Source organism: Syngnathoides biaculeatus, chromosome 4, assembly GCF_019802595.1.
Source record: "Syngnathoides biaculeatus isolate LvHL_M chromosome 4, ASM1980259v1, whole genome shotgun sequence".
Lineage (NCBI taxonomy): Eukaryota > Metazoa > Chordata > Actinopteri > Syngnathiformes > Syngnathidae > Syngnathoides > Syngnathoides biaculeatus.
Window position 1 is genome coordinate 12,759,536 of NC_084643.1, and position 17,145 is coordinate 12,776,680.

At 42.4% G+C, this 17,145-nt stretch overlaps 1 protein-coding gene across 6 annotated transcripts in view; it reads left to right on the forward strand.

Moving 5' to 3' along the window:
- The window catches only part of ptar1 (protein prenyltransferase alpha subunit repeat containing 1), a 125,044-nt gene that overhangs the window by 35,776 nt on the left and 72,123 nt on the right, over window positions 1-17,145 (forward strand). The window contains exon 2 of one of the 6 annotated variants that reach the window (XM_061816918.1): window positions 13,361-13,424. The exons of the other annotated variants lie outside the window; for them this stretch is intronic. The gene's annotated coding sequence lies outside the window, so the exon portion shown is untranslated. The remainder of the gene's footprint in view (window positions 1-13,360; window positions 13,425-17,145) is intronic. 6 annotated transcript variants of the gene reach the window in all.

The window sequence follows — 17,145 nt, forward strand, 5'->3', positions numbered from 1 at the left end:
GCCAAAAGGAAAAGAAATAACTTTTGCCCTGGCCGTGGAACAGTTTAACCAGCTCTACACTCAGCAAAGCTCTGGTTGGTGTGTGGGAGCTTCCTCAATCCGTAGGGCTGCAACAATTTGTATCGAAACTGAAAATTGAGATTTTTTTCAAACACATGAATTCCTGTCATCTTTGCGATTATAGAACCTCGACAGGCCGTTTCATCTGTGTTCTCTGCTGTGCACACAGTCATATGCACTCACAGTACCATCAAACTTAATTATATAACACTAATCCATCCATTTTCTGAAGCACTTATTTTGACAAGGATCATGGGAGTGCTGGAGCCTATCCCAGCTATCTTTGGGCAAGAGGCGATGTACACCCTGAACTGGTTTCCGGCCAATCGCAGGGCACCTATAGACAAACAACCATTTGCACTCACAATCACACCCAAGGGCAATTTAGTTTCTCCATTCAATACATCTTTTTAGGATGTGTGAGGAAACTGGAGTCCCTGTAGAAAACCAACGCAGGCACAGGGAGAACATGCAGTAATAATTATGTAAATTAATGTAAGGAAATGCAAATGCAGCCCTATAGGGGGCACAAACCAGTGCAATCTGTAGGCCGGTCCCAAGCCCGGATAAATGCAGAGGGTTGCGTCAGGAAGGGCATCCGGCGTAAAAACTGTGCCAAACAAATGTGAGCGTTCATCTAAAGAATCCCATACCGGATCGGTCGTGGCCTGGGTTAACAACGCCCGCCCCCGGCACTGCTAACCTGCAGGGCGTTGGTGGAAATTCAGCGACTGTGGGTCGAAGACAAAGAAGAGGAGGAAACCGGATCCATGGTCAGAATAAAAAGAGGAATGCACAGAGCCTACAACTGAGTGTAGGGACTTTGAATGTTGGGATTATGACAGGAAAAGCTCAGGAGTTGGTTGACATGATGATGAGGAGAAAGGTTGATATTCTGTGCATCCAAGAGAGCAGGTGGAAAGGTAGTAAGGCTAGAAGTTTAGGTGCAGGGTTTAAATTATTCTACCACGGAGTAGATGGTAAGAGAAATGGAGTAGGGGTTATTTTAAAGGAAGAGCTGGCTAAGAATGTCTTGGAGGTGAAAAGAGTATCAGATCGAGTGATGAGACTAAAATTTGAAATTGAGGGTGTTATGTATAATGTGGTTAGCGGCTATGCACCACAGGTAGGATGTGACCTCGAGTTGAAAGAGAAATTCTGGAAGGAACTAGATGAAGTAGTTCTGAGCATCCCAGACAGCGAGAGAGTTGTGATTGGTGCAGATTGTAATGGACATATTGGTAAAGGAAACAGGGGCGATGAAGAAGTGATGGACTCTTGATGGACACCAGAAGCTCCCGGAAGACTTGACTACGACAGCCAAGGTTATCAGAGAGACAGGCAGGAGAGTACTTGGTGTGTCTTCTGGTAGGGAAGGGGAGAAGGAGACTTGGTGGTGGAACCCCAAAATACACAGAGGACTGAAGAGAGGCGAAAGGAGTACATTGAGATGCGACGTAGGGCAAAGGTAGAGGTGGCAAAGGCTAAGCAAGAGGCATAAAGACATGTACACCAGGTTGGACACGAAAGAAGGAGAAAAGGATCTCTACAGGTTGGCCAGACAGAGGTATAGAGATGGGAAGGATGTGCAGCAGGTCAGGGTGATTAAGGATCGAGATGGAAATGTGTCGACTGTGCCAGTAGTGTGCTAAATAGATGGAAAGAATACTTTGTGAAGTTGATGAATGAAGAAAATGAGAAAGAAGAAAGACTTGAAGAGGCAAGTGTGTAGGACCAGGAAGTGACAATGATAAGTAAGGGCGAAGTCAGAAAGGCACTACAAAGGATGAAAAATGGAAAGGCAGTTGGTCCTGGTGACATTCCGGTAGAGGTATAGAACCAATTTGGAGAGATGGCTGTGGAGTTTTTGACAACTTATTCAACAGAATACTAGCGGGCGAAAAGATGTCTGAAGAATGGAGGAAAAGTGTTCTAGTTCCCATTTTTAAGAACAAAGGGGATGTTCAGAGCTGTGGGAACTATAGAGGAATAAAGTTGATGAGCCACACAATGAAGTTATGGGAAAGAGTAGTGGAGGCTAGACTCAGGACAGAAGTAAGTATCTGTGAGCAACAGAATGATTTCATGCCGAGAAAAAGTACCACAGATGCATTATTTGCCTTGAGGATGCTAGTGGAAAAATACAGAGAAGGTCAGAAGGAGCTACATTGTGTCTTTGTGGATCTAGAGAGAGCCTATGACAGAGTACCAAGAGAGAAACTGTGTTACTGCATGTGTAAGTCTGGTGTGGCAGAGAAGTATGTTAAAATAGTACAGGACATGTATGATGGCAGCAGAACAATGGTGAGGTGTGCCTTAGGTGTGACAGAGGAATTTAAGGTGGAGGTGGGACTGCATTAGGGATCAGCTCTGAGCCCCTTCCTGTTTGCAGTGGTAATGGATAGGCTGACAGATGAGGTTAGACTGGAATCCCCTTGGACCATGATGTTCGCAGATGATATATACATATATACAGATATATACAGCCAAAGTTGGATGTTTCAGAGACAAGATAGAGAGAGCAGACTTCGATGGTTTGGACATGTTCAGACGCGAGAGAGTGAGTATATTGGTGGTATGGTGCTGAGGATGGAGGTGCCAGGCAAAAGGGCGAGAGGATGACCAAAGAGAAGGTTTATGGATGTGGTGAGGGAAGACATGAGGGCAGTTGGGGTTAGAGAGGAAGATGCAGGAGATAGGCTAAGATGGCAAAAGATGACACGCTGTGGCGACCCCTAACAGGACAAGCCGAAAGGAAAAGAAGAAGAAGAATGTAAGGAAATGAAAGCCTTGATATCATTTCATCATCAAGGTCCCTCCAGCACATGTCATGGGACTACTTTTCCTTTGTGTGCAGTGATCATACGTGTAGGCACTGACTAAGCTAATGCTGCAAGTTCAAGTATGCAATGACGCGATAAGAGAAACACGGCTAAGGTAAAAGCTAAATCAATTGCAATCATAGCTGATGGATGGATGGTTTGCTGCAACTGTAACCATATACCATAAGTTGCTTGCAGCAAGCCTGTGACCTTATTCTGCCCTCCTTGAGTATCCTTTAAACGGTTTAATTACCGAACCAGTTGTAGTTTACTCTAAATCAAAACAGAACAAACAAGAATTACAGGTACGTTTAAATTCAAGATTCACATTGTTTTAGAAAGTACCATCATATTGCGAGCACACTCAATGAAAAATCCTATTGACTGATTTGCTAAAAGTAGCATTAGATATCAGGAGGGTAGATAATCACTCTTCACGAACAAACTGCAAACTAACACATTCAGACAGGTAATATAAGAATCATCAGGCATATAGCATGCATGCAAATCGTCGCCTTTGCTCGAAATTTTCCGATTTTGAACTGAAAACAGGCCATTTCTGTGAATTGTATGGGTTTGATGTTCGTAAATGCATGGAAGGAAGTTTTTCCTGGGGGAGGGATGTGGGGTGCCATATCTGTCCTTAGGCAGTTATGTGTTACTTGAACACTGGCAGTTAATGACTGTACTTTACTTGTACTACAATGAGCTAAATATCGCTCGCTGCTTTTATTTATCAACTATTGGTTATCAACCACTTTCTGCGTGAGAATATAACTTCAACTTCTGCATTAGGGGCTTTTTGTGTTAACTGGTTAAAGGGGAAGGCCACTCATTGAAAATAAGAATATATCAGATAGGTCATGCCATTGCTACAGTAACCTTAAAATAAAGATTGTCATCAGGTATCATTTAAGGTTGTTTATATCGGCAATTTTGAATGTTCCCGGTCGCTGACGTTTTGGGAGTCACATGAGCGTATGTGATGTGTCGGGCTCAACGAGGATTGGTTACGTTCCTACACAATTGACCCTTCCGTACAGGGCACTTAACCACGCCTCCTGAAGTTACGTCACCCCACGTGTGCTAACCTCAGACAAACAATTACCAAAAATGGCGGCACAGGAAGAAAAGACTCAAGCAAAATTGTCGGATTTACCAGCTGATTTCTCACTCGCATTCTTAGGGAATAGTGGAATATCGTTGAAAAGCAGACAGCAGGGTTTAAGTATTTCAGCCAGGGGTATTTCAATGGTATTTATATGCATATCGACGGAGAAACCATTGATAGCGCGAGATCTTTCCGGAGTCAGAGGAAGACCGAGAAGCCACATAATATAATATAACCTAAAGACGAATTTGTCATTGACAGTTTATTATTTTGGTGTTACATATCACACTTGTGTGCAGAATCTGTATGTGTATCTGTATAGCCGTTTGTGAACAGCTGTATGAAGGAAAAGAAGGCGAGGCTTGATTTAAGAGTTGTTTCTCTCGTTTTCTTTGTGTAACGTCATACGCTCCCCTCAATAATTATTCTTGAATTAGTGCCGAACCTACGTAAGTCCCGACCGAGTACGACAATCAATACTTTATAGTGTCCTCAAACATCCTTCCTTCAGTCTTGGTGTCTCGGTGCACGTCGAAGGCTTTTAGGACCCGCTAGTCCTGTTTAGCTTAGCTCGGTAGCCGCCAACAGAGACGCGTTTGTGCAGTCAGATCATCGCAAAATATCGCTCAACACAGATCAAGTGTGTCAATCATTCACACGTAGCTATGTTATGCAAGCGAAGAACTGCTAATTCATTTATATGAGACATGTATTGAAAATCAAATATAGGGCATACCTTCGTGCAAACATATCTGTTCCGGTTGATTTTAGATGGATTCAGTTGATCATGCAGTCTTCCACAAAGTTTGATCCATCGAAGACATTTTTCGTACTGGGTCTTCGGTTTTGGAAAGGGTACGAATTGAACTCCACCAACTAGCCTTTCAGGATACCTGTCGTCACTATTACAAAGTCCATGACTACACCTCTTAACCATATCCATTGTTAAAGAACCCAAATACGCGATAAAACACTAACAAAAGCTATACTGGACCATGCAACATTGTCAGAGGTAATAGAGGACGCCAACAAGGGCCGTGGTTTATGCAGATCTCTGGCCTCTGATTGGTCAGTGACGCGGATGACGCAGTTTCTAATGAGGGGTCAATTATTCTCAGTGCTGATTTCTCTGATTTATCCTCATCTGATGAAGAAATAGAAGTATCGGTTGATCGGTAAGACGGAGGAATACGTCCATCCAGATTTGCTGTAAATAATGTTGAATATTCAGATGGTTCTTCAGACGGGAATGACGCAGAGTCTGACAAGCGAGCTCCGCCGCCAAAGCTCGGCTAACGGCGTCCGCTGCCGCCGAAGCTCAGCTAACTATCTGATACATAGTTTTCAATGCGTGGACTTCCCCTTTAAGCGCTACCAATGTTCAAATCGAGTTCACTAATCAAACGACAAAAACATGACCTCACACAACTGCTTCCATGGCTTCCTGGGCATTGTTATTAATATTCGATACATCAGCCTGGCTGAAATAGTCCAGCCCAGTGGTTTTGGAGATTAAATCTTAAACAGAGGGGGGTGATACTGAACGCCTCCACGCTTGCAAAACATAATCAAACATAATTCCTTGAGAATTTAAAAAAAAAAAAAAAAATCAACAGTTGGATGTAACTTAAAGGCTCTCCCCAAAATTCATATGTACAATAAACCCTCCAATTTGAAGTAATATTATTATTACTACATATATTTTGGACATTAATTGAAAAAATATTTTTGAAAGCCAAGCAATTTCTGGATGTGTGCTAGCTTTCACAGCCAAACGTGGAAGAAACATCCTTAACTCCGCCCCTGATGTTGCCGGTGCTCAGCATTACAGACCATTCGTTCTAGCTAAGCCAAGATGCCGACATGTTGTGCAACAAAACTGAGAAAACGCACCCAAATTTCTCCTTCTTTAACCTCCCATGGAGTTAATCTGACAAGATAAAGCTGTGGCTGTCACAGTTGACGCTCGTTCACCAGCAGGGGAAATTTGCACACATCTAATCATTACTTGTTATTAGCTGCTTAGTTATAGCCTCTCGTGCTAATCCTCTATAAGCAACAACAAATTTTATGAGGCGGCACGTTGGCGCAGCTGTTCAACCGCGGACTTCCGTGTGTGGAGTTTGCATGTTCTCCCCGTGTCTGCGTGTGTGTGTAAACATGCCTCCTGCCCATTAACAGATAGGCGACAAGCGTGCAGCTCAGAAAATGGATGGATGGATATATATGTGTAAGCACATGACACTTCCCGGTTAGTATTTACGGCGATGCGTGCATTCAAACCCCCCTTCCCTCCCGCCACTGGTGGATCGCGAGAAAGTTTGCTGCTTGAAGTTTTTTTTTTTTTTTGTTTTGTTTTTAGAGTCTGACCACCTGCTATATACAGGGTTCGCACGCGGCCCTAAAAGTTCCTAAAAACCCCTAAATTTTCGAAGGTGCATTTAGGGGCTCCTAAAATTCCTTAAAATCCACAAAAACCGGTCAAGCCCCTAGAAAGGCCTTAAATTAAAAAAAATCAAAGGGAGGACCTCTACCGCCAAAATTCTCCCTAAAAAATAAATTAAACTTTTATTTAAAAAAAAAAAAAAAAAAAAGCGATCCGTCTGGTGTCCAAATCAGCCGGAAATTGTCAATGGAAGTCACCGTTTTGACAACTAGTCGCCATCTTGTCGATATTCCATTGTTTGTTTACGTGAGTAGGCATTTCACTTCGTCTTCGTTATGACGTAGCGTAGTTCTTTCATCGATCCAACTTGTATTACTGGGAAGTCAATTTTTCAAGAAGCTTGGGTTGAAAGTAAGGAGTTTGGGAGCTGGGTTCGTCGAGATCCAAAAGATCGGCACATGTTTTACTGCCATCTGTGCAAGCAGAGTTACCAGCATGAAAAGATGGGCGTCAAAGCGCTGGAGTCGCACCGGAAAAATAGGAGACACGCTGATTTGGCAAAGACTCTCTCATCTTCCGTTGGTATGAATCGGTTTCTAAAATATCAAGATAGTGAATAATCAATTTCAGGCAGTGGTACTAGCAGTGCATGCGCACTAGGGATCGCAAAATAACGCTTACTTTCATGACCGGTTTTAACCGAGCAGCTGTAGCAAAAAAGCGGTACCATAGTGGTGTTTACATAATTCACCCGCGGGACCTCGAGTTGGGGTGCGGGGTTCCGCACGGACTTTTTTTGTTGTTGCTCTTCCGGAGTGACGAGTTCACAGAGTTCCCCCCGTTATGCGAGTAGTGTTTTGATGTCTGCCAATAAAACAAGTTTACTCCCATACTTTGGAGCATTTCCTCGATGCCATGTTTGATGTTTCTTTGATTTAACTGAATGTTCTTTTGAGTCCAACTTTACTCGAACAGCGAAACTTGAAAAAAGTGGAAATGATGTTTAAAAAATAGCGCAATGTGGAGTACCGGAACCGGAAGAAATGATTGGAAATTTTAAACGATTTCGAAAGTCCGATTACGTTTCGGTTTAAAAAAAAAAAACGAAATCTGGTTATAACCGGTTATTTGTAACCGGTTGCGATCCCTAATGCGCACCTACAGTTGTCCAGCCAGAAGTCAGGCTTTATGAACGTAGTTCAATACACGAAGAGTGACTCGTTAATGGGAGAGATCGTGTGGACTTTAAAAGTGATCTGCAGCCATTACATTTACAAATCTTGTGAAAATAATTCCAAAGTGTTTGCAGTCATGTTCCCAGACAGTGACGTTGCAAAAAACTAGGTACTGAGGTACTGGAACATTTGAAGAACCAAGAACGGTTGATGGCACCATTGGGTGAGTCTTTTTTCCTTACTCTTGATTTCCCACGATGGCCCTAAATTATTTTGTCCGCCCTAAATTTTTTCCGTGTCAGCCCCTAACAATGCCCTTAAAAAGCCCTTAAATTTTTTTGGTCAGACTGAGTATGAACCCTGTATTCTCTACATCGAAACCAACTACTCAGCAAAGCATTAAATCTCCGCCGTCCATATAAACTTTTATTGTTCGTTGTCAAGACCACGCTCCTCCCAACACGTCGACTTCTGCGTGTGTGTATTCTGACTCAAACGCTTGAACATTGTTATTTTTGTTTTGTTTGCTCAATGGCGGAAGTGGTAATAGCACGGAGCATCGACTTGCTGTTATACTTGCTTTGCTGGCTCTCAGCACACAACACTTCCTGGTTACTATTTACGGCGAGCCGCGTGCGCAACGCCACTCCCGCCCACCACCTGCCGGTCGTTTGCAAGTGGCTGACTGGTTGAGAAGTGCAATTTGGGGGGAAAACAAGTATGGCCACGCTTGCTGTATAATCTCTATATCGAAACCAACTCCTCAGAAAAGTATCAAATCTCCGCGGTCCATATAATAGGACTGTTATTGTTTGTTGTTAGTGCCATGCCTCCTCTATAACACGTCAAGTGTTGGATGTGTGTATTTTGGCTCAAGCGCCCAGGTTTCAACATTGTAAGTCATGCTACTTTTCTTTTGTTTGTTTGTAATTATTTTTTCACAAAAATCGTCTACAAAATGCCAGATAGTGGACCTTGTCCGTTCGGTGTAACGTATCCACGAGCAATGGGGGGTCAGAACAGGAAGCACTGCAGGTGGGCCAAACGCTGATTGGCTGTCAGTTTTCCAGCCCTGCTCATTGGAATGTCTGAGCGAGAGAGGAATTTCGATACTTTTCCAATTTAGAGATGTTTCTTGGTGAAATCTGTGGATAACTCTGTCATTGGAATGTCTGAGCGAGAGAGGAATGTTGATAATACTTTTCCAATTTAGAGATGTTTGTCAGTGAAATCTGTGGATAACTCTGGCATTAAAAGAAACACTGAACCCTCATCTACTAACTTAATGTGTGCTCCCATTCCTATTAGTTTCAACAAAGTCTTCCTTTAATGATAAGTGTACATGTTTGCACCAGCCATGCCCCCCCAAGTTTCAAAACCACTAGTCTGGCTTAAATGACCACCATGGCAATGGTGCGCTCTTCTTGTTTATGGTTAGACATACAAAAAGAACACCTTGCATGTGTGTTTGTATTTTTCTGGCACACTCTGATCAAAGATGGATTTTTCAGATCACTTATAACTTGAAAAATCATGCAGTAAATTGCAAATGTTTTTTTTTAGTTTGTGCTATTTTCTCAGTACTGGAGTCATAATTTCACCTCCACCTCTGCTGTAGATCTCTGCAGTTCATCCAGAGTGATCATGGGCCTCTTGGCTGCATCTCTGATCAGTCTACTTCTTGTTTGAGGTGAAAGTTTAGGTATGGCGGGGTCTTGGTAGATTTGCAGTGCTCTGATACTCCTATTTCACTATGATTGCTTGCACAGTTAAAAGCTTGGGAATTCTTTTTGTATCTAAATCGGTCTTAAAAATTCCCCACAACAGCATCTCGGACCTGCCTGGTATGTTCCTTGGTCTTCATGATGCTCTCTGCACTTTAAACAGAACCCTGAGACTATCACAGAGATGGTGCATTTATACGGAGACTTGATTACACACAGGTGGATCCTATTTATCATCATCAGTCAAACTTGGATCATTCAAAGATCCTCACTGAACTTCTGGAGTGAGTTAGCTGCCCTGAAAGGAATAATATTGTACGCCCCACTTTTCAGTTTTTTATTTGTTAAAAAATTATAAAATATCCAATAAATTTCATTCCACTTAACAATTGTGTCCAACTTGTTGATTCTTGACAAAAAAATGCTAATTTTTTGTTTATATTTGAAGCTTGAAATGTGGTGAAAGGTTGAAAAGTTCAAGGGGGCCGAATATGTTCACAAGGCACTGTATGTATGACTTACCATTAAATGCATATCTTGTTCGTTTTTGCCGGAAAATATAATTATGGATTAAAGTTCGCGAACGTTGACCGAGTTTGCCGTACCTGACAAACTCCTCCTTTCCTGATGGCTTACTGGACGTCTGACGTCACAACTAGGTGACCTGTTGTTGTGTAACTAATTTTTGCTTGCACACCGCTTGTTGACGCCGAAGAAAACCCATTCGTTTCAAAACAGAGGGGAGAGGACACAACTTTGGGGTGCCCTGGTGCTGATAATGTGCATGGATGAGATGGTGTTCTCCAGCCTCCGCATTGTCCTGCCTTTCAGGAAGTTGTACATCCACTGGGAGATGGCAGGCGAGACGCTGAGCTGGAAAAGTTTGGAGGAGAGGAGTTCAGGGATGATGGTGTTAAACGCAGAGCTGAAGTCCTCAAACAGGATCCTCGCATGCGTTCCGTCCCTGCCAAGATGTTCAAGGATGAAGTGCAGACCCATGTTGACGGCATCATCTGCAGACCTGTTAGCTCAATAGGCAAACCGCACTCGGTCCAGCTGGGGACGTGTGATCCTCTTGAGGTGGTCCATCACAATGTGTTCAAAGGACTGAATGACCGCAGATGTCAAGGCAACAGGCCTGTAATCATTAGGACTTGAGACTACTGCTTTTTGGGGACTGGTATGATGGTGGAGCGTTTGAAGCCGATTGGGACTTCACACAGTTTAAGATCTTTGTTAAGACAGGAGGAAGTTGGCATGATAGGGAGACAAGGTTTGGGCCCAGTGCTTTGTTGATCTTTTGTTGTTTGAAGTTCTGCCTAACGTTGATGTTTGATGTTAAACAGTGGAGTGGAAGGTGGTACGGCTTCGTGGGGGCGTGGTGTGAAATTGTTTTTTTTTAGTATCTGCAATAAAAGCTATTGAGGTCGTCAGCTAGCCCGCTGTTGTTTTCCACTATGGGGGAATGTCTCTTTTAAATAATGAGCAATTGTTATTCGTGCCAGATTGATTTGGAGTCATTTGCTCCAAGATGTTTTTCCAGTTTAGCTGCATACTCCTCTTTGCAATGTTAATTACTTTAGTCAGCTGGTTTCTCGTGCCAGTGTAGAGGGCCCAAGCCCCACTACCGTATGCAACCTCTTTAGCCGGGCGGATTTTCCTGAGTCTGACTGTATACCACGGCTTGTTGTTATGGAACGTGCGAAAAGTTTTTGTTGGTACACACACCTCCTTCCAGTAACTGACACACGCGGTAACAGTATCTGTGAATTCAATTTCAAAGACACTCCAATCTATGCAGTTTAAGCAGCTTTGAAGATCGGATTTTGCCTATAGACTCTATACATAGTAAAGTAAGCAGTGACCAGGGAAATGCGATGAAGTGTGCGATATGCACTTTTAATGGCGGTATAGCTGGCCTAGTGTGTTAATTTCCCTCTTCTGACATTTTACGTGCTGCTTATATTTAGGGAGTTTGTGGTTAAGTGTGGCTGTTTTAAAATCTAACCTCAAGATACTGAGCGGGGATCTGGTGTCACTCTTGTTTAACTGCTCGGCAAGCGTTAGCAGTTCAGCATTGATAGCTCGGGGTGGAACGTAAACACCTACGAGAATGAAAGAGGCGAATTCATGCCGCAAGTAAAACGGCTGACGGTTCAAAAACAGGCTGCAGTGTGTGCTGAGCTGTATAATGTCGGTGCACCATTTCTCATGGATATAAAAGCATATTCCACCGCCTTTCAATTTCCATGCTAACTCCGCTATGTGGTCCGCTCGAAAAAGATGAAGATGACGCATCCACAAAGCCAAGTCTCTGTGAAGCACAGGGCAGTTGAACGTCGAAAGTCTTAGCAGGTCTTGATCAGAAGCTGAAGTTCATCCATTTTGTTGGCTAGGGAGAGTAGTTTCGTGAGATTAATTGATGGAAGCGCCATTCAGTGTCCCCTCTTTCGCAGTTGAACTTGCGTACCTGCTCGTGAGAAAGCAGAAAGTTGTTGGGGGGGGGGGGAGTCCAGATAAGACTCTCTTGGTTAGCAAGTCATTGCTTGTGTACTTGAGTCCCGAGATGACAGAAATACACATAAACGTAAACACTATCAGGAAGGATGTGTCGGAGGCTGCCACACTAGTCGGCGCCATCTTGTATCCTGTAGTAATTCGGAAACGTGCTTGCATTTAGTTGATGGATGTCAATGTTTAATATATTAAGCAACAAAGCGATGTTTGGTATTATGTCACAACACAGTAAATTAACTTCATATTCAGAAATGGCCAATTAAAGTGGGACGTAATATTTTCCTGCAGAATACATATGGGATTAGCCTTTAAAGTAGGTAATAGTAAAAAAAAAGAAGTGATTTTAGTCAGTTTTTTTTCCAGAATGAGTGCTCAAACAGGACGCCTTTCATGTGACTATTTACCGTAGGCATCACGTGCAGGTGGCGATGGGCCTGGCCTAAATAGGAAGCCAAAATAACAACAATCAGGCAAATTTAATTTTAATCTTAAATTTTTACATCAACCTTACTTGAGTGGTGTATGAATGCTTTTCAGCGTAAAGAAATTGTCAGTTTTTGCCATACTGCACTAATTAGTTTTTTATTTTTCTCTTTTTTTGTGACCTTCAGGCCTTTGCTGTTTGAATATATTCATCCCAATTTGTCAATCCAAATTGGACCCAGTTGTTCTCTTTTTAAGATTACTGTAATTATGTCACTCCATGCATCCTTTCTCAAAGGCCAAGTCACACAAAGCATTCAAGCAGTTAGTCATTTTCCCACTGACTGTCTGATTCTATGTTTTTCTTGTTTTCAGTCAATTAGGATTCCCAAAATTATTTCTATTTTGTCTGTCCCATTTATATAATCTAATGCTGTTGTGTGGCAATGTCTGGACAGAGAGGCTTTGTATTTTTCCCCTTTATTACTTTGTTCATTCCTTGGTTTGAAACACATTTAGAAAATTTGTTACATAAATGTTTACATTGTTGCAGTTTTTGGAGCAGATGGTAAATTTTTATCCTCAACTCCACAGTTAAGTTCTCAGTTTTTTTTTTAACTGTCTCCATATTGTTCGGGAAAATTTACTGTTTGCACATTTTTTATTTTCTAATTTACAGCACAGACCAAAGTCTGTTAATGTTTTTTTTTGGTTACAATCATATACAATACAGTGCTCATAATAAATAGTCGAGTTTTTGCTATCACACATCAAATTTTGTTTAAGAAATCATAACTGTCGAAGAGGGACCTTGGTGTATCGTTACAGCCCTGCTAACTCATTTACATGTACATTGTGGACTTGGAAAATGGTTTCAACAGTGTCCTGTGGAAGGCTCTCTAGGAGTACAGTGTACCAGTCTCCTTAATACTGTAGGTCCTATTTGGTTCCATATATGAGAGATGTCAGTTTGATCTGCATTGCCAACAGTCAGTTGCATTTGTTTCTAGTGAGAGTTGACAGCCGCAAAGGCTGTGCTTTGTCACTGTTTGTTATCTTGATAGACATAATTTCTAGGTGCCGATGAGGCATTGAGAAGGTCTGGCTGGTTGGCCTCAGTATTCCATATCTGATTTTTGCAGATGATCTGGTTCTGATAGCTGTCAAGCCTTGATCTTCAACTCACGCTGGAGCAGCTTCAACTGAGTAAGAAGCATTTGGAATGAAAATAAGCATCTCCAAATCTGAGGTCATGATCCATGTTCGGAAGAGGGTCGAGTGCCTTCTCTGCTTCAAAGAGGAGGAAAGTTGAAAAGTGAGAGAAGAATGGAGCGGGAAAACGACAAGCAGATTGATCAGTCTGTTGCTGTAAAAAAAAAAAAAAAAAACTGACTCAAATGGCAAAGCTCTCAATTACTAGGCGATCTACTTCTGACCCTCATTTGTAGTTACAAGATGTGGGTCATGACCAGAAAAACAAGATAATGGGTACAAGCGTTTTAAATGAGTTTCCTATGCAGGGAGTTCGCTAAGAGGTAGAGTGAAAAGCTCTGTCATCCAGGAGGTTCAGCAGTTAAGCTGCTGCTCCTCCGCATCGAGAGCAGCCAGATGAGGTGGCTCTGGCACCTGGTCAGGATGCCAAAGGGACTTCCAGATTACGTATTCTGGTCATGTTCCACTGGTGAGATCCCCTGGGGACAACCACTGAACAGCTGTTTGCTTGGGAACGCCTGAGGATCCACCCATAAGAGCTGGACAAATTGACTAAGGAGAGGGAAGTTTGGGCTACCTTGTTGAAGCTGCTACCCCCACCACACAATATGATTAGCGGAATAAATGGAAGCAAGCAAGAGCGTCTGAAAACCAAACATTTCTTTCAAATGTCTCTTTTGCGACCATGAGGCCTTTCTAACTTCTCCCTTACTAATCAAAGCCACTTGCCAGTCATTCACGCTTGCTTCTTCTACTCTACCTTCTCTCCAATTTTCTTCATTCGTTAACTTCTCAAAGTACTCTTTCCATCTACTTAGTACATTACTGGCACCAGTCAACATTCCCATCGCTATCCTTAATCACCTTTACTTGCTACATATCCTTCCCATCTCTATCCCTCTGTTTAGCCAACCTGTAGACCTCGTTTTCTCCTTCTTTCGTAACCAACCTGGAGTACATGTCGTCATATACCTCTTGTTTAGCCTTCGCCCCCTCTACCCTTGCCCTACAACGCATCTCAATGTAATCGTTACGCCTCTCCTCAGTCCTCTTCGTGTCAATCTTCTTTTTCACAAATCTCTTACCTTGGATGACTTCTCGTGTTTTGGGGTTACACCACCAAGTGTCCTTCTCCCCTTTCCTACCAGAAGACACCCGAAGTACTCTCCTGCCTGCCTCTCTGAATACCTTGGCAGTAGTATTGCAGTCTTCTGGGAGCTCTTCCTGTCCATCTCGAGCCTGTCTCACCTCTTTCCGAAAGGCCTCACAACATTCTTCGTTCCTTAACTTCCACCACCTGATTCTCTGTTCTACCTTTGTCTTCTTAATCTTCCTACCAGCTATCAGAGTCATCCTACACACCACCATCCTATGCTGTCGAGCTACAGTGTCTCCCACCACAACCTTACAATCAGTAATCTTCAGATTACATCGTCTGCACAAAATATAGTCCACCTGTGTGCTCCCACCTCCGTTCTTGTACGTCACTCTATGTTCTCCGTCTCTTCTGGAAATCATGTTCACCACTACCAATTCCATCCTTTTTGCGAAGTCCACACCCATCTGACCCTCAAAGTTCCTCTGCTGAATGCCATACTTACCCACCACTTCTTAATCGCCCCTGTTTCCTTCGCCCACATGTCCATTGAAATCTGCACCAATCATAACTCTCTCTCTCTCTCTCTCTCTGGGATGCTCAAGACAACATCGTCGAGTTCCTTCCAAAATTTCTCTTTCAACTCAAGGTCACATCCTACTTGTGGGGCATACCCGCTAATCACATGATACACAATACCCTCAATTTCAAATTTCAGCCTCATCGATCGATCTGATATTCTTTTCACCTCCAAAACATTCTTATCCAGCTCTTCTTTTAAAATAACCCTACTCCATTTCTGTTCCCATCTACTCCATGATAAAATAATTTAAACCCTGCATCTAAACTTCAATTCTTACTTCCTTTCCACTTGCTCTCTTGGATGCGCAATATATCACCTTTTGTCCTCCTCATCATGTCAACTAACTCCTGAGCCCAACATTCAAAGTCCCTAAATACAGCTGTAGGTTTTGTGCATTCCTCTTTTTGTTCTTCCGACTAAGCCCCTTTCCTCCTCTTTTTTGTCTTCGACCTATATTATCTGAATTTCTACCTACGCCTTGTAGATTAACGTTTCCGGGTGCGGGTGTAGGAAGCCCGGGCCACGACCTAACTGTTGTAGAATTCGTATGATGAACGGTCATATACGTTTGGCACAGTTTTATGCCGGATGCCCTTCCTGACGGAACTCTCTGCATTTATCCGGACTTGAGACTGGCGACAGGTAGCACAATAATGTTCTGCCCAACGAGCTGCAGATAATCAAAAAGAAGCAAACAAATAAACAAAGTCAGCACAAAGATAAACAATTTACATAGTACCTACTCAATGTTAAAGTTAAGGTCAAATGAAAGCAATCGCAATAAACGCAGTCAGCATACAAGATACACAAATCACATACTACCTGTGTTAAAAATATAAAGGATATGGCGATTTAAAGGTTAAAGGTACGTGGTTGGAGGGGATTCAAACCACAATGGCCCTCACCATTAGTTCAAGGTTGAGGCGACGACTGATGTTTGGTCCTCGTTGTATACGCTACGTTGGCGAAACATTAGCGCGCTAGGCTAACTTGGGCCGAGCAGCTTCAATGCGAACGATATGGCACCAATTTGGGTACTCAGATAAGACTTGTTAAATTTCCTGTGTCCTCATGGCCCTCGTCGTATAAGATATGAAGTTACTCACGTTCAATGTTTGTTCAACATCCACAAATTGATCACAAATGTGTGTTGTTGTAAGCAAGCTAAGCTAAGGAATACTAGGCCGATAAGATAGTTTATGTTGGCGTTTCCGTTGCCCAACTTCTTATTGGTACTCACTACCCTCGTTGTATACTATACGGAGTTTTTGCAGGACATATCCACTGAAGTCGTCGCCAGGAGTGTCCCACGTCGACTATTCACAACATTCGGTCCAAAATCAGCAGGATTTATTGAATTACGTTCGTGTTGGTCAGAGCCTTCTGTTTAATCTGCAACCAGCTTGAATACCGGAAGCCAGATTATATTGTGATGTCCTCATGTGACCATGAGGAAACCAAATTTATATATTCAGGTAGTTATTTGAATTTATTAATCTTCAAATTTACTGTTTTCCCAAAAAACTGACATATTATACTTGATTGTCTGACTTCTGACGGCTCCAATTTGGGTATCAAAATTATGTAATTTCGTTGAAAATGTCCAATATGGTAAAACTTAGAGAGCTCAGATATTGAAAAAGTTCACTTTAAAGCACTTCATGACAGGGGTCAAAAAGATCATACACGGGTATGTTTTTCTTGTAAATGTGATTATTTCAATGTGCGAAAACATACATTGGATCCAGAAGTATACAAACACTATGCAAAAGCACTCTTTTTTTTTTTTTTTTTCCCCCCCTCTGTCTGAAGTCAAATCACACTAAACTTCTCCTATTTCAGGTCAGTAAGGTTAACCATTTACCATTTAATTTTGTTAAATGCACAATAATGATTTCCTAGAGAATTTTATATTGTCTTTGTGGTCAAAAATTTGCACACACAAAAAGTACTATCTTTTAAAAAATGGGGAACCCCAGATGATGAGGTCTTGGCTTTAGACGCTCCTGGTAGGTCATCTGACAACCAGATGTTAA